The following is a 23,027-nucleotide window of genomic DNA, read 5'->3' as shown; positions in this document are numbered from 1 at the left end:
TGAACATAGGGACATGATGAATAGAGAAGAGTCATAATCATGACCAGATTTCTGACTTGAACAATTGTCTTTGTAGAGGTCTGCTTACTGATACCAGGGAGACTCAAATAAATTCAAAGTGAATTGTTCACTCAGTACCTGACCTTTATAACATATTTGCAATTATTTTTATTCATTCCTTAAATGTCTTTTCACACAATGGAGTATTACCCAGCAATACAAATGAACCTACTTTTGATATACGTGACACTGATGAATCACAAAAACATACTAAGTCAAATATATTCTCAAGGAGGTGACAGTGCCTTAAGGTACAAAAAATATTGTCCTTTATGTGTATTATGGCTTAGATATGAGGTGTCCCCAAAAGCTCATGAGTAAGAATACTAGATTATTCAGAGGTGAAGTGATTGATCATCAGGACATTAACCTCATCAGTTCATTGATTCCCTGAAAGGCATTAACTGGCTCATAACTGTAGGCAGGTAGGTTGTAAATAGAGGAGGTGGGTCTCTGGGGGATGTGCCTTTGGGATATATATATATTGTCCTTGGTGAGCAGAACTTAGTCTCTCTCTGCTTCCTGATTGTCATGTCCTGAGCTGCTTTCCTCCCTCACAGCCCTGCCTTGATGTTCTACCTTGTCCCCAGCATAGAGCAATGGAGTCAGCCATCTATGGACTGAGACCTCTGAAACCGTGAGCCTTAAATAAACTTTTCTTCCTCTAAATTGTTCTTGTCGAGTCTTTTGGTCACACCAGTGAAAAAGTTGACTAAAACTATGTGTGATAAAATATTATTCTGTGTATATAAAGCATGGAAATATGTATGTATATATATATATATATATATATATGTGTGTGTGTGTGTGTGTACACACACACACACACACACACACACACAGTATGTAACCACACAGATATATCTGTGGTATTAAAAATTCAGAAGGAGGGAAGAGATAATTAGGGAAAAAAAGAAAACCTAAAAATGCTTTCTAGGGGAACAGTAATTTTTAACAAATTGAGAAACACTGTGCTCAATGAAAGATACCAGTCACAAAAAGTACATACTATTTGATTTTTTTTTTCTAGAAAAGGCATAACTAATGTGAGAGAAAGCAAATCAGTATAGGCTCTGGCCCAGGCTGTGGGGAAAGGGATCGGCTTCCAAGTAGGGTGTAGAGATTATAGGGTTATGGAAATGTTTTAAGTCGTGTTGATTACTACCATGGTTATTTGACAACATTCATTGAATTATACTTAAAATTGAGAAATTTGCTTGCATATACTTATACCTCAATAGATTTTTTTAAGTAATAATAACCTAACTCCAGGAAGCCTCTGATTTTGTGAGCATGGAATTCAACTTCAAAGAATCATGACTGGGTATTTCCTTAGGGGCTCTGAGAGGGGTTGCCTCATGGTAGACTTGATCTATGTGATGTGTCATCTCTATTTGCCTCTTATTTTTCTCGGTGGAAAAGTAATTTCTCAAGTAGGAATTACCCTGCATTCAGCTCTGAGTCAGGAATGGCTGTGCCGCCATGACTTCTGTTCCCCATTTCCTTTGACCATTGGCCTACTCAGACTGACTTCTGAAAGAAGGGAGTAAAATCAATAGCACATCACTTGACTTAGGTCCTCTTTCTTTATTATAAACTTTCGTGATATCGCTCTTTCAGATATCAGAAACACATGTTAAACAATTGTCTCTGTGCCAGGACTATACTACATTGCTATATTTAATTTAACCCTCAGGATATGTCTGTGAGTTGTGTAATGTATTATTATACTGAAATCTAGGTGATAAAACTGAGTCCTGGGTAGGATTTGACTAAGGTTTTCAGAATCTGTCTGTCTCTCTCTTTCTCTCTCTCTCTCTCTCTCTCCCCCACCACACATACACACACACATACATACGCATACATACACAATACACACATTCCAAAACATTACTGTATGTCATAGAGAAGCATTGTAAATCGGCCAAGTTCAAGTTTCTAAATGTTAACATAAGCAGGAGAGAAGGCCATCAGGAAACTTTGTTCCACTTGCAAGACTCTCTGACAATATATCAACAAAACAGCTCTTTCTGCTTCTTGGAGTCCTAACTCTCCTAACCCCTTTACTTGGTTTTCAGCAGATCCCACAGGCTAGCCCACTCCCACTCAATATATATTCTCTTTCTTGCCTACTTTTTATAGATTTTTTCTTGCTAACTTTTGTTATAGATTTTTTTTTTTTTTGCAGCATTAGTATTTGCATATGACTTCATTTGCTGGTCTGTTGTTATACTGCAGATCTTGGAGGCAGATGTCAGCCAAATGAGAATGTCAACATGCAGAGAGATTAGATCATTTGGCGAGATAGTAGTGAAATTTGTTACTGTGGGACAGCTATGGCCTAATTCTGGTACTCATTAGTATATACCCTAGATTTCAAATATTAAGATGACATAACAAATGTAACTTCAATCAGAAATTATATCAAATGTAAATGGAGTAAACAGTCCAATTAAAATATAAAGTTTGTTAGATTGAATTAAAGAAACAGGATCCAGCTATATAGTGTTTACAAAAGACACATTTAGAATGCAAGAATCACAATATAAGTGATATATTCATTCTAAAATGTCACTTTTATTTCTAATAGTGGTTCTTCTTTAGGAACTACTTTTACTCACACTTAAACCTTTTTTTGTTTAGTTTTCATACTTTACATATTTTCCATCCTTCTACCTGCTGTCTTTATAATTCTTACACTTTAAATGTGCCACTTGTAAAGAAAAATTGCTATGTCTCTTCCCTTAAAATCCTACGAATTCAGGTCATTTAACTCCATTTATCCCACCCCTCCATTTTATTGTTTTCATGCATATTAATCTACATGTCTTTTAAACCCCTGATGTTTAAACGATAGTCATGTATTTTTCCTCACTTAGTGTCCTTATCCATTGCTCTTTATTTCTCCCTGCATTTCTGTGTTTCCATCCAGGATATTGTTGAAGAATTACATTTACTATTTCTTCTAGTATAAGTTAAATCTTTTAGGGTTTACATGTTTGTGAAAATGTTTTCATTTCATCTTCATAATTAGGATATATTTGCAAGGCATAGAAACCTAGATTGGCACTTCCTTTCAATACTTTAAAGATGTTATACATTATCCTCTAGTTCTCATTATTGAGACTTCAGTTGTCAACATGGCTACTGCTTATTCTGTTACAATTCTCTGTCTCTTTCTTTTTACTTTAACTTATATTGTGTTTGATGTTGTTTTGTACATGTAGTGTTTTTCTCTGTTTATGCTGCTTGCAGGTTCTCATGTTTTCTTAAATTTATGGATTGGTGTCTTGGTCACTTTGGGGAAACTTTTAGTATTGTATTTGCAAATATTCTTTTGCCCCAATCTCTTCTCTCCTGTCAGAGTTCATTTATATTTATACAAGGCATTTTCACTGTTTCTCTAACCTCTACATTTTTGTTAAATTCTGATGCATTTTTCCATCCCTATATCATTGAGTATTTTCAATTATTCTTGTTCAGTACTCCTATCTTTGGTTGTGTTTAATCTGCTGTGAAACCAACTTGTGGGTTCATAATATAAGATATAATTATTTTCAGTTCTAGAATGTGTAATTATTACTTTTATAAATTCTATTATGCTTATGGGATTTGCTCATAATGTTTCATTTTCTTTCTTTTCCTCTAATTTCTTAAATTTATTAACCATATTTATTTAAAAGCCTGTTAGTTGCATTTGTAGATATATTTCTATTTTTTTTTCCTCTTGGTTTTCTGTTACATGATCTTAGCTTTTGGTATGTCTAGTAATTTTGCATATTTTGTTATTTAAAAAGGTCAAGTTTCCAAATAGCATTTTCTTCCTCGTAGGAAGCATTAGGCTTTCCTCCAATATATTCAGGTGATTTTAAATCAAGGTTTATTTGTAGGCCTACTAAGGTTTAATCTACCTCCAGGTCTCTCTGGCCCTCCTTTATTTTCAACTACCATTAAAACTATTGTCCTTGATCCCTGTTTTCTGATACATATGGACCGGCATCTAATCATTGTCTTATAAAACTTATGATATCTCTGCTATGCTTTCCAAAAGTTTTCAGATTGAAGATCTTACTCTCCCACTCCAAAAAGCTCCAGAATTCACCAAAATGTCCACACAAATTGATGAACAACTTCAATTCTCAATTCTCGGCCTTGAATTTAAAAATTTCACTCTTGTGAAAAGGAGCTGCTCAATGAAGCTCACCTGTTTGAGCTTTTCTTTGTTCTGGAATCTCAACCTCTTCATTCATTGCCTCAGCTGCACTCTGCCATCTTCAAGCAAATAACTTCTCTATTTTATTTAGTTTTTTAAATTATTCTTGTATGAAGCTTTCATCAGTCAATAGCCATTCTTTCCCATGAAGATACAGAAGCTGATATAATTTTTAATGTTTTAAATCCTTATAGTCTTGAACTCAAGAATTCAACAAAAAAGTTAATTTCCTTGCAAACTTGCAAAGATTATCTCTCAAAGTTTCATAAAATATATATTATGAAATGAATAGATTATAGTAATATGCTTTGGAAATTTTGGAGTGCACTAACTCATGCATACAGTAGGCATGATCTATAATATCCCCATTTCACTCTCTGAGCTTTGGTCACAATGGCCTTGTTCCAGGTGCTCCATCTAATACCTCGTTTCCTTCTTTCTTTCTTCTTTTTTCTTCTTCTTCTTCTTCCCCTCCTCCTCCTCCTCCTTCCTCCTCCTCTCCTCCCTCTTCCTCCCTCTTCCTCCTTCTTCTCTTCCTCTTCCTCCTCCTCCTCCTTCTTCTTCTCTTCTTGCCTTAGCACTACTACATCTTCTCTCAAACCCCATTATCTAGCTTTCTAATCCTTTAGCCTCTAAAGCTATAGTCAGATCCTTAGGAATGCTGTGTCCGATTCCCATACCAAGTCAGGTCTGCCTGACTTTCTCTTTCAGAATTCTCCCTATAAGTATGACTAAGTAATTACATGAGTACATGAGTACTGGTTGCTGGCATCTCTCAACCCCTACCCTCAGATTATAAGTTCCATGGAGACAAGAACTGTATGTATTTTTATTTTTTCCTATTCTTGTTTCTATAGCAGTAGCCAACACACAAAAAATGGTCCTTAAATCTTATGTGGAGGAATAACTAAAGGTCCACCTAAGCGCACAGTGCACTGCTTCAATTCTTACATTTGCTACTGTTTGTACTGTTACTATGGGAAAATTACTTAATCTGTATGAGGCTTATTTTGCTCACCAAAATGTAATCTCTGCCTATCTCAAATAGCATTATGAGGCAAATTTGATAATTTATGCAAAAAGTTAAAATAATGTATAATACAATCATTGATTAATATCAATTACTGTATGAAATAAGAATAAACCCAAAGAATAAAATGGAACATCTTTCAGCCTAACTATCCTTTTGGGGCTGCTAAAACCCTGCAACCTTTTTCTCTCCTGAAAGGAATAGCAAACTGATTTCACAACAGCTGAAACAACAACAATCAGGGATACCGATCATGACAATATCTTTCTGTGACTTTCCCCACCAATGTCCCTAATTCATGTGCTAGAATAAATGCCATGTGTTATGTGACATCACAATTATTCTCAGGATCTGAGGTATCTTCCTTTCCAAAAATCTGGGACTTTTCTTGCCTGGCAGCATGAAAATAAAAGCAGGTACAGCCACATTTTCAAACCATTCAGTTATCCAATTACATGGAGTCAACCCCACATCTTCCCATCCCAGACCCATCCACATCATCTATGCTACCCGTTGTTCACTTGCCACCCAACATCTGGTTTTGATTCTCTGACCTGACACACTCTGGTTCACTCCCCACCAAACCCCTGACTCAGATTCAGCAATCCTGACCTCATTATTGAGTGTTTCCCAAGCAAACCCATTGCCAGTACTTTCCCTCAGCTTGATTTTGCAGTCTGAATTCTCTTCTAGATAATTCTCTTCTAGATACTCTCTTCAAAGCTCAGCTTAGCCCAAGGATTGTTTTAGCTATGATCCATGGGGGCACACTCTTACTTCACATCACTCCTAAGAAACCAGGCTTTGACTCTCCTAGGTAACACAGTGCAAGAGAGGAGAGGTTAAAAAGTTCTTTCTGCCTAGAACATGTTCCTTTAAAAAAAAAAAAAGAAGAAAGAAAAAGAAAAGTCTCTTTTTCTTTGCCTCTTTCTACAAGGAACTTGCTCTTTTATTATTCTCTTGGAGACGACTTCATCCTATATAATGAGCACCCCACATCCAAGATGACTCACAAGCTTTTGAAAGCCAAGGAGGATGTAGAATATGGCCAAAGGAGGAAGACCATGCAGCAATAAAAGCTTTTGAGATCACAGGTAGTTCAGGAGGCCAGATAGGGATTGGAGCCAATTTCTTCCACAGGAGAAAAACAAAAATGTATATGTGCAAGAAGTATTCCTCTGCATCTAGGGATTGATGGGACTTTTTAATTACTTGACTCAAAATTTCTCTTTCTCCTTTCATTCTCAGAGAGACAATTCAATCTCCTGTGTGCATGACTAGCTTGTAGTCATGACTGAGCATGTCTAAGGACATACCAACAGAGTTGGATGGTGATCTCCCTAGATATAAGCATATTGCTACATTTTCACAATAGCCTCTTCTCTGATCCACAAGAAGATATAGGCATGTGGGACCAGTAACATTATCAATATTGACTTGAAGAATTGTATTTTCCACATTGAAGTTGAAACATTGAAATATGCAGATAATTTTAATCTGAGTTTTTATTTTAGTTGTGTTATATTGATCTTGCAGGTCAAATTTCTCTGTACAGTGATACCAAGATATTTTCAATAGCAATTGATAACAACAGCAATTCAACCAAAATAAATGTGTTTGTTTTAACCTCAGCTATTAAAGATTACCTAATCTGTTACTTTATGTGTCTGATAGATTTGGATGGAGGACACTTCAAGCATCTGCACATAAAAGAAAGTTCAAAGCTTAAAAACCTTGGAAGGAAATGTCTTCATTGCAAAAAAAAAAATGAGCACACACAAAAACAATAAATGCTATTGAGAAATGTTTTCAATGTCTCACTTCAGAATAATAGCTTGCAAATGAGAACAGACACTGAGACTATGGGAAAGCCACAATGTCTGAGAGATGAAGTGGGCTGTGAAGCAGTGACTGACTGGGTACATGATAGACAGGCCTGAGAGATGAATATCACATCCAGGACCTGGGTACCCAGAACAACTGAGCCAGCACCCATGGTTGCCATGCTCAAAGACCAGCACTGTTTCTGGATTTGAAGTGTGCTACATGCAGAACTTGCCAACTGTGGTGAAACAAACCCTCTCTTATTAAATGAGAGGTAGCTTCTTCTCCCGAGTGTTAAGTTTGGATTATATGTATTTGAATTTTTCAATATTTAGGTTCAAGTTTTGTAATTTTCCTTGAGCTTTGGGACAATTTGAAGGTGAAAAAATAAAGGAATTAAAAGAAAACCTAGAAGTCATATAGAATAGAATGTTTTAGACACACTTTTATTTCTTAAAAACTCCATACCCAATTTTTGTAGAAAAAAAATAATAATATATGCACTAGCAGTATTTGACATAAGATGAGTGGTTAGTGTTTCTGTAATGATTCAACAAACTCATGAAAGAAGAAAATAGGATATCAACAAGATGATGGAAGGAAAGAGGAGGAAGACGAGAAAAAAGGAGAAAGTGGGGGAAAACAAAGGAAAGGTACAGGAAGGAGAAGAAAGAGGAAAAAGAGGAAGATAGACTCTGAAGGTCCCAGCCAGCAATGCTGTTGTTATTCTTAGGCTCTGAGCCAGCTGTGTTATTTTCCTGGGTTTGGGTCTTTACACCAAGAAGTGATGCAAACGTCTTGCCTATTTACCCAGTTGGCTGTCTAATACAATATGAACCATTTACCAACAAAGGCAGCCAATCCAAGATTTGAAAGAAGGAAACAGATATCATGGATACAATCCATTACCAATACAAGGAACTAGGGATTTTTTAAAAACAATATTTACATCTACTTGGTCATTCAGTTTTGATATCTCACCCATGTATCTTCACTTTATTTCCTCTTTCCAAAATATTCTACCCTATTCTAATGCTCTTATGCATCCTTGAGGTGCAAACTCAGATTCCAAACTCTCAGGAGCCCTTGCCTAGCCCTATAGACATTCTCAATTGCTTTCTCAACGTGATTTACATAGAACTCTCATTCCTTCCTTCATTAATTCATAATTCCATGTTTAATTATTTGTGGACCCCTTAATTTTGAATTTGTTCCAATGTTAGCATAATTTTCTAAAATAGTAGACACAGGTTATTAGTTGGATGGATAAAATAATGGGGAAAAATTTATTGACCTCATTACATCTTTCTTTGATAGAGCTGCATTCAGGTCTACACCAGTAACTAATGTCAGGATCCCGGAAATAAACTGTAGATCCTGAGAAAACTCTCCCAAGGAAGCATGGCTGCCTCCCTGGCAGTGCATGGGCCACTTCATCCTAGGCATGAACCTCTCATCGTAGGTGAGGATCCCTTCTTTTACTCTGCAATTGATTTTAGAAGTCTAGCATGAAGTCTTACCTTAAACTCCAGTTTGTTCTTTTCCATTCTCATTCTCCTACTTAAAACACTTTGTTTTCTTTTAGTGAACAGATTTTTAGGTAGATAGATAGATAGATCTATGGATAGATCAATCTTCTAGTATACCTATTAGCACAATATGTTGAACCAGGGCCCATTGATTATTGTAGCTCTGAACCAACCTTCTCCCCACCCTGGTAGAACACTAGTGTTCTGCCATCTTGCCTGCATGATTTTTTTTTTCTTGTTTGGCTCTAACCTCAACCCACAGGAGAGTTCCTTGGATTCACCTAAGACTTGGCTAGTGTCAATTTCCTTATGTCTTGCCAGTTCCCTTCCCAGTGTCTTGCCCACAAACTTTCTTGGGTCTCAGTGGTCATTGCCTGTGGTGAAGAGATTACCCCAGTGCCAGAAGTGAGACATGGAAGTGGTATCTGTGGTTGTTTTACAAAGAATCTATGATAGAACCAACATCAGAGACCATCCCATTAAATTAGAGTCCTACAAATTTTTCAGAATCCTCCAAAATAATGTTAAGCAATCCACATCCTTATGAGTGTATGGACCTCAGTTACCAGGACCTCTACTCTTTTCAAAATACAAAAGCATCTATAATCTTGGATTTCTAACTTCACTTATTGAACAAATAATATAATTTTTAAATGTTTATTGTAGAGTAGGTAGGAAAGATTCAGAAATGGAAAAAAATCAGTGCATTTAAGTCTCCTTCTGTTTGGCAAGAGAGAAAGAGATACATAGATTATTAACAGGAACCCCCAGAGGGAAGAAAAAAGTGCTATAAAATTTCAAAAAAGAGGGTAGTTATTTTAAGATATAGTCAAGAGTGGTATCAAAATGGGTACAGGTATTTGATAGATACTCGATCTTAAAGGATGAGTTGAAGTTCTGGATGTAAAGATGAGATAAAGCACTCAAGCAAGGAGTCTGAGTAAAGAGTGGATACATATTTAGGGAATTACCCACAATCTGAGGTGCCTGAAACATAAAATAAATCAGTAGAACAGATGAGTATTTGCAATGAGGCTTACACAGTATGTTGCCAAACTCAAGATTACCTATTTTTTACTGAAAACTATGAGATGCAGGGTATTTTATAATATCAAATAACACTTAATATTTCAACTTCAAAAACATTTTGACAACAATGAAGAGTTAGAGAAGGGCAAGACAGAAGCTTGCTATCATTAGCTGGCTATCATGTCAGTCAAGTTTAAATAGTATAAGGGTTAGCATCAGTCAGCACCACTTAGGAGAAAATGTCACCAACTAAACAAAAATTGAAGACTTGGGTGGAAAGAATAGTTTGTGCTTGAGGCTCTTCATGGCAAGTGATGAAATCATTAGATCAATTACAAACTTACAAAGACAAGAAATAATCACTGGAAATGTTAGGAAAATAAATGACACATTAGATAGAGATCAAATTCCTCAGGCAAAAGAGCCAAGACTAATTAGTAAGCTAAAAGGACAAAGAGGCAACAAAGCATCTATCAGTGCCCTCAGAGGAAAGTGAATGATGTAAATAAAAAAAAATACTCAGTTGTTATTGAAATTTAAAAATACCCTACTTCACAATCACTGAGCTTATAGGAATATTCAAAGAGACATTCACAGATGGAACAATCACAAAGGGTCAAGAGATGGAAGATTTATAAGAAAAGTTAAGAAACTCCTAAGGCAAAACTAGAAGTGCCAACATAACCAGGAGACAGAAAAATAAAGTGTAATCCTTAAATGACTAAGAATATTTACTACACATAAAAAAATGAAAATTTTATGTTGAAAGATCCTGTCAATTGATAAAATACAGCACCCCTCCATGTTCAAAACACTGGAAAATATAGGGATAGTAGTAACATACCTCAACATTGTAAAGGTCATCTATGCTAACCCCATGGCCAACATCATTCTAAATGGAGAAAAATGGAACAAGATGGGGATGCCTTCTTTCACCACTTCTATTCAATGTAATTCCTTGAAACTCTAGCCAGAGCAATTAGACAGAAGAAAGAAATTAACGGGATACAAATAGGAAAAGAAGAACTCAAAATATCACTATTTGTCCATGACATGATTCTATATTTAGAGGATCCAAAAGATTCCACCAGAAATCTTCTAGAACTAATAAATGAATTCAGCAAAATAGCAGGATATAAAATCAACACTCATAAATCTAATGCATTTCTATACATCAGTGATGAATCCTCTGAAAGAGAAATTAGGAAAACTACCCATTCACAATAGCATCAAAAAAAAAAAATAAAATAAAATAAAATACTTGGGAATCAATCTAACAAAAGAGGTGAAAGACCTCTACGATGAGAACTACAGGAAACTAAAGAGAGAAATTAAAGAAAACCTTAGAAGATGGAAAGATCTCCCATGTTCTTGGATAGGCAGAATTAATATTGTCAAAATGGTCATACTACCAAAAACATTATACAGATTCAATGCAACTCCAATTAAAATCCCATTGTCTTTCCTCATGGAAATAGAGAAAACAATCATGAAATTCATTTGGAAAAATAAGAGACCCAGAATAGCCAAAGTAATCCTTAGCAAGAAGAATGAAGCAGAAGGCATTACAACACAAGAACTTAAACTATACTACAGAACAATAGTAACAAAACCAGCATGGTATTGGCATCAAAATAGGCAGGTAGATCAATGGTGCAGAATAGAAGACACAGAGACGAACCACATATATAGAGTTAACTCATATTAAACAAAGGTACCTAAAACAAACAATAGAAAAAAGATATCCTCTACAACAAATGATACTGGGAAAACTGGAAATCCATATGCAGTAAAATGAAATAAAACCCTTATCTCTCACCCTGCACAAAACTCAACTCAAAATGAATCAAGGACCTAAGAGTTAGACCAGCAACCCCCTACACCAAATAGAAGAAAAAGTAGGCCCAAATTTTCATCATGTTGGCTTAGGACCAGACTTCCTTAACAAGACTCCCAAAGTGCAAGAAATAAAATCAAGAGTCAATAAATGGGATGGATTAAAACTAATAAGTTTTCTCTCAACAAAGGAAACAACCAGTATCACGAAGAAAGCCTAACACACACACATCAGATAGAGCACTAATCTCCAGGATGTATAATGAACTCAAAAAACTCAACACCTAAAAGACAAATAACCCAATTAATAAATGGGCTAAGGAACTGAGCAGACACTTCATAGAAGAAGATAAACAATTGATCAACAAGTATATAAAAAAAAGTTCAATTTCTCTAGTAATTAGAGAAATGTAAATCAAAACTACACTAAGATTTCATCTCACTCCAATTAGAATGGCAATAATGAAGATTACAAGCAACAAGAAGTGTTGACGAGGATGTGGGGGAATAGGTACACTCATACATTTGCTGGTGGGACTGCAAATTGGTGCAACCACTCTGCAAAGTGGTATGGAGATTCCTTAGAGAACTTGGAATGAACCCACCATTTGACCTAGCATTCCCACTCCTGGGTTATACCCCAAAGACTTAAAATCAGCATACTACAGTGACGCAGTCACATCAATGTTTATAGCAGCTCAAATCACAATAGCTAAACTATGGAACCAAACTAGGTGCCCTTCAACAGATGAATGTATAAAGAAAATGAAGTACATATACACAATGGAATTTCACTCAATCTTGAAGAATAAAATTATGGCATTTGCAGGTAAATGGATGGAGTTGAAGAATATCATGCTAAAATAGATAAGCCAATCCCCAAAACCAAAGGTCAAATGTTTTCTCTGATAAGTGGATGCTGATACGTAATGGGGGCGGGTGGTAAGGGAAGAATGGAGGAACTTTGAATTGTGCAGAGGGGAATAAAGGGAGGGGAGAGGGGATGGGAAAGTTGGTGGAATGAGACAGATATCATTACCCTATATACATGTATGATCACAAAAACGGTGTGACTCTACATTGTGTACAACCAGAGAAATTAAAAGTTGTACTCCTTTTGTGTACAATGAGTTGAAATGCATTCTGTTGTCATGTGTAACAAAAACTAACAAATAAAAAAATATCCTGCCAATACTGTGCTAAACTAATAGAAAAGTCTCATATGTAGACAAATGAAGATGGAATATCAAATCACAGAGAACACATTTGCATATTCACATTGATGTCCAATAAGCATCTCAGACTTCACAGCTGGACACCATCCCCATACCCATAGATAGACACAAAAAGTTGTTCCTTCAAAGTCCTCCCAGCCTCTGGTAGCAGCAACTACACTTCCCAGTTGCCTGATTAAAAACCTGGCATTCCTCCCTTATTTTTGTTTTCTCCCCAAATTCACCAACATTCCTATCCCCTGTCATACATAATAGTCCACATGGGATCCCTGTCTAGGATGTTTTTCCATAGAAGATACTACTGGTACAATTGTAAAATATTAACAAAACCTGGAGATTAAGTAATAGTATTTCTATCAATGTTACTCTCCTAAACTTGATCATTGTATGTGGTTATATAAAAGCATATCTTGTCTTTAGAAAATATGTGCTGCATACCATAGGGATGAAAGCATCATGTTCTCAGTTTATTTTCAGATCGATCCAAGAAATTAGAATATATATATATATTATAATTTATATATATATATATACATACAAAAGTGAAAAGTCAAGGTTACAAAAGCTAAAATTGGGGATTTGGGTAAAGCAGAAATTGAAGTTCTTTTTATCATTCTTACAACATTTCTGTAAATGGTCTGTGTAAAATTATTTCTAAATTATAATATTATAAAAAATTAAATAAAATAAATCTGGGGTTGGTCTACTACTCACCATGTACATTGCTATGCCTGTGGTTCAAGTAACATTATCTCTCAGGGGATTATAACAACAAACTCAGGAATCCTACCTTATTCTACTGCTGTCTCTCCTACAGTGTATTCCCAACTCAATAACCAGAGTAATCTTTCTAAAGGTAAACTAGAAGATGCCATTCTTCTTATCGCAATCCTACAATAGCTTCTCATCTTACTCAGAGTCAAATTAAGATTTGGAAGTGGTCTGTACAGCCTTTTTGAATATAAGTGATCCTCCTCACTCTCTGTCTTTGATCTTACCCCCTATAAGTTTTCCTTTCATTAACATATGCCAGGTAAACATGATGGTTGCTTGCTTTTCCTCAAACACCACTGGCATGCCCTGCCTCAGGACATTTTCACATGAAGTTCTTCCTTTGCGGTTCCTCTTTCCCCAGATATCACACTGCTTGCTTGCTCACGTACTTCATGCCTTTGGTCACAGGTCACTTTTTCCGTAATTTCTTTGCCTTGTCACTTAAAATGTTGATACTTAGCCACTCCTAACCACCACACCTGCTATGATATGGATATGAAGTGTTCCTCAGAAGCTGCTGGGTTAAGGCAGGAATGTTTGGAAGTAAAATGATTGGATTTTGAGAGCTATAATCTAATCCACTCATCCCAGTTTGAATGGACTAACTGGGTGGTAACTATAGGCAGGTGGGTATGACTGCAGGAAGTGAGTCAATGGGAGCATGCACAGAAAGACTTATCTTCCCTGTGGCCCTCCCTTCCTGTGCGCTCTCTCTCTCTCTCTCTCTTTCCCTCTCTCTCTCTCCCCTACTCTTTCTCTCTCTCTCCTTCCCTGCAGTCATGAGGTGATTGGAACTCCAGCACCACACCCTTCCGCCATGATGTTCTGCCTCACTTTGGACCCTGAGTTACGAACTCAGCTAACCATGTATTAACCTCTGAAACCAGGAACCAAAATAAACTTTCCCTCCTTTAAGTTGTTCTTTTCAAATATTTTGGTCACAGCATCACAAAGCTTACCCAGCACCTTCTCTTCTCTACATTATTCTCTGTAGCATGTGCTAATGCCATACCACATGGTTTCCTCATGTGTTGTTGCTCCTTCCACTGAAATTCAAGCAACATGAGGACAAAGCATATGCTCTGTTCACATTTTTACCTTTAGAATCTGGAACAGTGCCTTTGTGTAACAGCCTCTTGATAAATACTTGCTGAATCAATGAAACCAAACTTCTTCCATGTTCCCAGAGAGCACAGAAACATCAGAAAGTCTTTGAAAAAAATACAGTCATCAGAATTTGCCACATTGAACACTGGAAAAATATCTGAATGATTTTGAAATACTATTTTTGAATTGGAAATTCTGCTTTCTACTAAACTAGCATTCAAGAGAGTGAAGAGGAAAAGCATATTCTGATACATGAACACTCAGAATATTTACCTCTCTGGGATCTTCCCTGAATTATGCTTGTATATTCCAGCTAAATGAAAAAGGAATCTATAAAGAAAATATACAGGATGCCAAAAATATCATAGTAAACTAAAGTATAAGTGAAACACAACTGAATCTAAAATGTTAATGACAACACAAATTTAAAATTCCTATGGGATTCAACATAGTGATAGTGGGGAACATTAAAGAAACAGTGTATGCTAACATTTTTTGTTTTACCAGAGGAGGTTGATATTGCCATTTAACTTGTAGAGAAATCAGAAGTGTGAGTTTAAACTCTTGATGAAAATTTCAGGGCAATTGCTTGGTGAATAAAAGTTGATAACTGGCTTACAAATTACTCAAAAGGAAAAATGAAGCACAGCAAACCCAATCAATCCAATCAGAGGCAGAAAAGAAAAAAGAAAACAGAAAACAAGCAATCATAGTGCATAAACAAATTTAAAAAGAAAATAATAAAAAGTCAACATCTGAAATCATGCTCAATATGAATGATTTATAATTTGTTCCTTCTTCTACTTGTAAAAAGGAGAAATTACGTCCACAGCTTTGTGAATATTCTAAATCCCAACTGAATTGTATGCTTTAAAAGGGTGAATTTTCTTTCCCCCATGCATGTAGGAATGTGTAACAAATCTCAATATTACGTATAATACACCAATAAAAAATAAATTAAAAATAAATAAAAGATGAATATTATAGTTGGTGAGTCATCTCAGTGAAGTCATCATTTAAAAAGAAAGAGAGAGACTGTATCTAACCTAAGCCTTGGTGATGAGGAAGGAGAGGAAAAAAATATAAGAACTAAGACAGAAGGTGGAGGGGTAGGGCATATGTTTGTCATGCATAAAGCCCTGGGTTCAATCCTGGCCCCCAATCCCCCAAAAGAACTAAGACAGAGACTGCACAGTGCTGGTGACTACCTTCATGTCTGGGGCAGAGCAGGAGAGTGCATGGCTTTACAGCCTCCCTGCTCAGACAGCTCAGTGGCAGTACTCAAGAGCTCTGAGAGACCCAGATAAAAGCCCTGGTCCTTCTGATCTTATCACTAATTCCTCTTTGCATCTGACTCTGTCCTTGGATTCCCTTCCTCCTGCTGCATGCTGAACAGATGGGTCCATGGATTCTACCTCCTGATCACTGCATACAAGGGAACCAACCCTACTCATTGTATTCACAGTGCTTCCCACTGTTATCTTGTTTTTTTCCAAACTCATCCCTGCCCTTACTGTGTCTCCAGAGCAGGAGGGACACTTGTACCATAGATCAGAAGACCAAAATCACAGAAGATTAGTGTTAGAGTGAAGTGTGGTGATTACAGCCTCCGTTAAATGAGGAAGACACTGAGTCCATGCAGGGACCTTAAAACAACTGGTCGCTGGCTAAATCTTGGGTCCTGGGTTCCATTCTGGAACTGTTCCCATGACATGGCATTGCTACAGGTGGACTGCAGAGACCCAGGGAGTGGAAGGCAGCACCTGTATGACAGAGCCTTGCTTTAAGTCCACCCCCATACTCCCGTTCCAGGACAGAGCCAGGATGAATATCCAGCACAGCTAGAAGAGACAGAACAGATTTCCTAACATGAGATTGTTGGTGGACAAATGGCTACCCTGCCTTCTAAATAGCCTTACAACCAATTACATTTTGTTATGTTTGCTGAAAAAGAATAGCCGCAGTCACTTTAATCACTCGCTTTGGGAAAATCAAGCAGCAGTTTATCCAAAATGTATTGAGAAAAGACTCTGGGATGACAGCTCCCACATTAAGGACCATCTCAGGGTAGCTGAAAAAAAAGGAAAGAAAGAAATGAAGCTGTCTAAAAATATCAGGAACAGGTGAAAAACAACAATAAAAATCAACCACAGAAATCCATTTGAGAGAATTATATGCCTAAGTAGCATACAAAAAAGTTCCCCCACACGTATCTTTTTTCTTATTTGCACTCTGTCACAGTCATCTTCCTGTACACAGACTGTTGTAGAAGTTTGAGGGAAATCTCCTGGATCTTCGACTACAGTGGCAAACAAGTGCTTAGTTAGGTACCTTTGAGTGAAGTCAGACCTGCTGCTGATAAAAAATACCTTTTTCCACCAAAGAGCATAGCTCAAACATTCTGGTTTGAGCTATTATTTCTCCTATCACTGGGGGAGTTAAACATGGTGCTGACTTTGTAACTCGTAGTGATGCCTTTTGATTAACTAGAAGAGAAGCAGAAACTGAGGTCAAAACTCCATGAGGTTGAAACTCACAGGCTTTGTGTTTGTTTCTACAGGCAGAAGCCTACATGGCTCTGCAAGACACATCTGACACCTGTTTCACCACCTGCTTCTTCACAAGGAACAGTTCTTTCCATTCCTAAGGAGAGCTTTGCACAGATCTCTAGGTCTAGAAGTACTGAGATGTACTGTGACTTCTGATATTCCCAGATGTCCCTCAGCCCATTACAGTTTAGATATGAGGTAGCCCCCAAAAGTTCATATGTGAGACAGTGCAATAAGGTTCAATGGTGAAATGATTTGATTATGAGAGCTATAACCTAGTCAGTGGATTAACTCACTAATAGGAATTAAATGAAAGCAGGTAGTGTGTGGCTGGAGGAGAAAGACCACTGGAGATATATATTTGAGATTTATATTTTGTCCCTAGGGAGTGGAATTCTTTCTGTGGTTTCTAAATTTCATGTTCTGAGCTACTTCCCTCTGCCATGCCCTTCTGCCATGATGTTCTGCGTCACCTCAGGTGCAAAGCAATGGAGTTGGCCATTTATGAACTGAGACCTCTGAAACTGTGAGCCCCAAATAATCTTTTCCTCCTCTAATTGTTTCTGTCTGTTCTTTTGTTCACAGTGCCAAAAAATCTAACTGAAACAGACCCCTACTGAAAATTTTGCCTTAAAGAAATTTCTTGATTTCCAGTGAATTGTTCTTAGGAAATAAGTCTGTGGGGTGGTGCCTGGAATTCTTGAGTGACCTGTGATACTGTGGCAGATTTACCACCCTTGTCATACCTTTGGGTCCACTTAATCCCCAACTTCAAAAGATAGAGAAAAAATAAACGAGATAAACATGTTTATATAAACATTTAAGGGAGCAGGGCTTCATACAGACAGATGTGGGTATAGTACTCCTTACTTCTCTGTGGTTTCACTTTCCACAGTTTTGGTTATCCATAGTCAACCATGGTCCAGAAACATTATATGGAAAATTCCAAACCTGAACAATTCATTTTAAATTACGTGCCATTCTAGGTAGCATGATGAAATCTTACACCATCCCACTCCATCCTTCCCAAGACATGAATCATTTCTTTGTCCAGTGTGTCCATACGGTTTACACTACCCACTCCTTAGTCACTGAGAAGCCATCTACACTTTCAAATCAACTGTCATAGTATCAGTGATCATGTTCACATAATCCTTATTTTTACTTAACTGTTCCAAAGCACAAGAGCAATGCTGGTAATTTGGATATGCCAAAGAGGTCATAAAGTGCTTCCTTGAAGTAAAAAGGAGAAAGTTCTTGACTGAAGAAGGATAGAAAGAAAAGATTATGCCGAGGTTGAGGTTGCTGACATCTAAGGTTAGAAAGCATTTTCTGACTATGAAACTGTGAAGAAGAACAAAAATTGTACTAGTTTTGCTGCTACATCTCAAACTACAAAATATATTGCAACAGTGAGTGATGAGTACTTAGTTAAGATGGAAAAGGCATTAAGTTAAAGGGTTGACTGTACCCGCAATTTCAGCCAGCCAGTAGGATCCTCGGAATATATCCCCTAAGGAGAAGAGGGGACTATTGTATTCAGCAATAAACTTCCTCACCTCCAAGTTTCCCTATGGCCTATGAGGCACCAAAACATAATTAAGCAAGAACAGGAAATCACTAAAGAATGTGTTTTCACATGAGCATCCACAGAATCACAGTAGACTATTTTATTAGACTATTTCACTAGACTCATCACTAGACTATTTCAGGCATTTACCTGTCTACCTGCTCATCTGCTTCAACAGCAGTTTCATCTCCTCTTAGTAAGTCCCAGGATTTTATTTCCTTTTCTTTTCAGTGTTTCTGTCTTTTTATCTTATTATGAAAAGAGGCAGCACAATTAAGTAAACTAAAGAAAAATTAAATGAGCAGAATTTTTCCACTCTTTCAAATATTTAAGTATATTCCCTGCTAGTATCTTTATAAGCATGTTAGTCTGATAGTTATAATCACATTGTACCTCAATTTTCAACCAGTATTTTTCACTCACAATATATCAAACTACTGAGAATTGATGTCCCTGTACTTTCAAATGACTGCACAATATCTCATCAAGTAGATGCCTCCAAAGTTATTTAATCAAATGGACAGTGATGGTATGTTTCCAACTTACTATTGTTGTAAGTAAGTATGATAAATGCTTTTGCAATTTAAGCATTTTACATATTTTGGATGATTTCCAGAAGGTAATGTCCAAGAAAATGAAGTCATCCGACATGGAAATATTTATGGATATAGATTTATAGTGCCAAACAGATTTACATTGAAAATCCAAAATATGGCTTAAAGTCAAAAGTTTATTCCTGCTTTCTAATTTAAGATATTCCTATTAATTAGTTTCAAAATATTTAATTCATATGACTTCAATCAGCCAACAATCTTTACTCCCTGTTCTTGTAGGCAAAATTCTGAAATGAGCAAGGCAAGAGATGATGGGGAAAATGCCAGACTCAAGTTTGAGTTCATCAGCCCTTGAGACTAAACCCTCAGCCCTCAGTGAGCTAAGCCAAGGGTAAAAGAAAGTTCTGCAGGTATTCTCAGATTCAAATGGTGTCTCCCCTTCACACCCAGAGAACACCCAAGCAGAATCACTGACTTCCATCTTGGAGCCCAATAGAAGCTGCCAGTAAGTTCAGATACCATGAAAACAGAAATGCTGAGGAGGTCCAGGAATGGAAAGTGATTTTACAAAATATGGGCCCCTTTATTAAGGGAAAGAGGGCATTTCATTTGGAGAATTAACCAAAATCTATGGTAGGAAAGCACTACACTTCCAAAGTGAGCCTGATAGATCAGCTCATTCAGATCAAAGCTACTGAGGAAGTAGTCAGGCAAATCTGTTGAGAATCATCTTTATTTCATCTTTAATCCCAGGTACGACTGGGTTTATGATTCCTCACCAATAATGAGTATCTGTGGCAGTGCAAGTGATTGATAATTACATAGAACGGCAAGTCCTGAGTACCTCGTCGATTCCTGGCACTCTGATGGAATTTCATGTCACCTGGAATCCTCCCAAAGCATTTTTTCATCCAAAATATTAGACAAAGAAATTGAGGCTCAGAAAAGTTAAGCAACTCTCCCAGATTTTCTCAGCTAACAATTGGCAGCCCTAAGATGAAATCATCAGGATATTTGACTCAGAAACCCATGTTCTTCACCATGTGACAGGGTCACAGAGTCACAGAAGTCCCCATACTGTGTGGAAAGAAGAAAAAAAAAAAAAAAAAAAAAAAAAGAAGTGGGAATTCCTTCCCAGCTTCATCCTTGCTCTTCTGAACTGAGAATTCTCCTAGACTATCAGTCCTAATAATTCTCACTACACTATTTATATCTCTATGACCAGTTAACAGGGTCTTTAAAGGCAATTAATTTGAATATTAGCAGGAGTCTTGGAGAAATAATTAGAATGGGTCCCCTCAATATTCTTTAAAGCCAATAAATGTTTGAAAAGTAGTTCATCAGCTTGCAAAGTGAGAGAAAAACAAACTGCATTAAAATTTTGATTACCAAAATTAAATTTGTCCTAGAGAGTAGTGAACCTTTCTTAATTTCTCTTTACTTTTTGAATGCTAGGTCCTTATCTCCCCTTGTCTGAGATTGGAAATCCTTCTGGAAGAGTGTTATAATAGGCCCTCCTCACCTGATCAGCCCCAGATGGCTGAGTCCAAGGAGGACTCATGGAGCTATACCTGTGCCCAGTCACCCACAAATGAGTGACCAGACATGACCTCCTTCTGGAAGTTCCAGTCCTGAGATCTGTCATCTTTCCTCTCCCTGCCTTCTGCCTGGTTTCTGATTCACCTCCCAGTCCTTTTTGTATCACCAGCTTCCTTGAAACTCACCCAGCTGCCCTTGCGCCATAGTCCTTTCTCTTATCTAGCTGTAGCTTAGATATTCCTCTCTGACCAAGGAACCTCCCAAAACCTGCCACCCCTCAGATACTGGTTCTAACCTGGATCTGATGCCTTCAGGAGTTGACTTCCTCTGCCATTCCTGCTGGATCCTATGTTCAGAGACTGCTTCTGTTTCTCTTCATCCTTCCCTTACATCTGATAGAACCCTGGTCAAGATTTTGAGCCCTGTTTTACACTTTCATTTCCTCACCTCTTCCCTCCATACACAGGAGTTGGAGTCATTTCTGGCAAAAATCTTGGGAGACAGGGAGGATTGTGTCATTACTTTTTTTTTTTTTTTCAGTTTCCCATTGATTTTTCAACCCCAGCTGCCTCTGAACTGCACATTCTAAACATATCCAAAATGAACTTAGTTTAGACAGTTTGGTCCCTCTGACAACAGTGACTCATGATTGACAGATGTGTGCAGCAAAAGATGAGTGTCAATATTTTTGCAGAAAGAAATTTAGCTGCTAGGAACATGGTGACCCTCTGTACAAGAAGGTCAGGACCTATTTTCCATTATTAAACACAGTGAGATCTATGTTAGATGATAGAATGGTTAGAAGAGGTAACAACCATCAATTCTCAACACAGATATTCAAACATGGATTGGAAAATTTCTTGATAGATTTTTGTACAGAAAACTTATCACTAAATCTGATGATTAGCCAATATGATAAGGTAGCCAATCCTGAGATTCTATGACTTGATAAAGACCTGGATTTTGTAGCCCTGTTTTCCTCTTTTTCTTAGCTCATACCAACTTCCATCTAATACTCAAATTATAGAATTATCCTCTGAGAATGCTAGTTACCAAGAAGCCAAAGACATTTCTTTCAGGGTTCCACCTCTGATTCCGAAACATCGAAATGGACCAGATATATGTGGACATTTTGAAGTACAAATTGGTGATGCTGTATATCACAGCTTTTCCAGAGTACAGAAGATAATTCAGAAGATGCAGTGAAACTCCTCATATACAAACTGTAAAGTTTACTCTTTTTGCCTCCAAAATACTCCCTCCCCACACTCTGATCAGGGAAGCCTAAGATAGAATAGTATGGTGAATCTGAGTCCTGTTTAAGATATTTCCAAATTCTGTGCTACTGCTCTGCATCTAAAGCTTAACAAAATCCCTTAGCTACAATTCAGTGATCCAGAGAGATCTTCATACTCTCTCTCACCCTTGTGATCTCAGAAGAGTCAAGACTTAAACGGATGTTGATGGGATTCTAATACAGGTTCATCTATCTTTCCACTCAGGAACGTTTCCTTTGCCAACTAGCCACTTTTTTCAGGAAGCTGCATGAATGGGAGTTGCTCTATTTGTCTTAAATCAAGCTCACCAGCACAAACAATTTTCTAACTCGTATTTTCCTTAAAGTTTCTATTTTATCTTGAATCACTGTTTACTTTCTTCATGGCATTTAATATGATGTTGAGTGATAAATGTACTTGTAGATTTGCATATTAATTGGAAATTCTCATCATTAAACTAGAATATCCATGAAGTACCTCTGGGTACATAGTAAATACTAATTATTTTATTGACTATTTGCTGAATTTAAGGCTTCTAATATCCCTTACTATTTATAAACTTTTCAGTGATGAAAACTTTTGATATAATTGATTTATTTCAGCTGAGAAAGAGAAAGAGAAATAAGTATTTTCTCAGACTATGAGACCAGAGCTTTCACTTCCTGGTGCATTCATTACAAATTATGTTTATGAAAAAAAAAAAAGAATAATTTTTCTTAATTTAAGATACATGCCTTTGCCTAAGAGATGTATAAAGGTTGTATGGTAAATGAATGAAGGACACAAAGTAAAGCAAGATCAACTACCCGCAAGCAGCTTATCATTTAGCAGAGGAGACAGACACACGGGGTAGAAATTCATGGAGGTAACGTAAGACTGTGCCATGAGAGCAGAATGGTGG

The 23,027-nt window shown here is 37.0% G+C and overlaps 1 protein-coding gene across 4 annotated transcripts in view; it reads right to left on the bottom strand.

Moving 5' to 3' along the window:
* LOC124990208 (probable G-protein coupled receptor 141) overlaps positions 1 to 23,027 on the bottom strand; it is a 52,875-nt gene that overhangs the window by 4,490 nt on the left and 25,358 nt on the right. Inside the window, exon 1 of one of the 4 annotated variants that reach the window (XM_047559943.1) lies at positions 14,629 to 14,675. The exons of the other annotated variants lie outside the window; for them this stretch is intronic. The gene's annotated coding sequence lies outside the window, so the exon portion shown is untranslated. Of the gene's footprint in view, positions 1 to 14,628; positions 14,676 to 23,027 lie in introns of those variants that run through there. 4 annotated transcript variants of the gene reach the window in all.

The sequence above is a fragment of the Sciurus carolinensis genome, chromosome 8 (genome assembly GCF_902686445.1).
Source record: "Sciurus carolinensis chromosome 8, mSciCar1.2, whole genome shotgun sequence".
In the NCBI taxonomy this organism is placed as follows: Eukaryota; Metazoa; Chordata; class Mammalia; order Rodentia; family Sciuridae; genus Sciurus; species Sciurus carolinensis.
The sequence above is the reverse complement of the archived record's forward strand: the minus strand, read 5'-3'. Positions and strand labels throughout refer to the sequence as shown.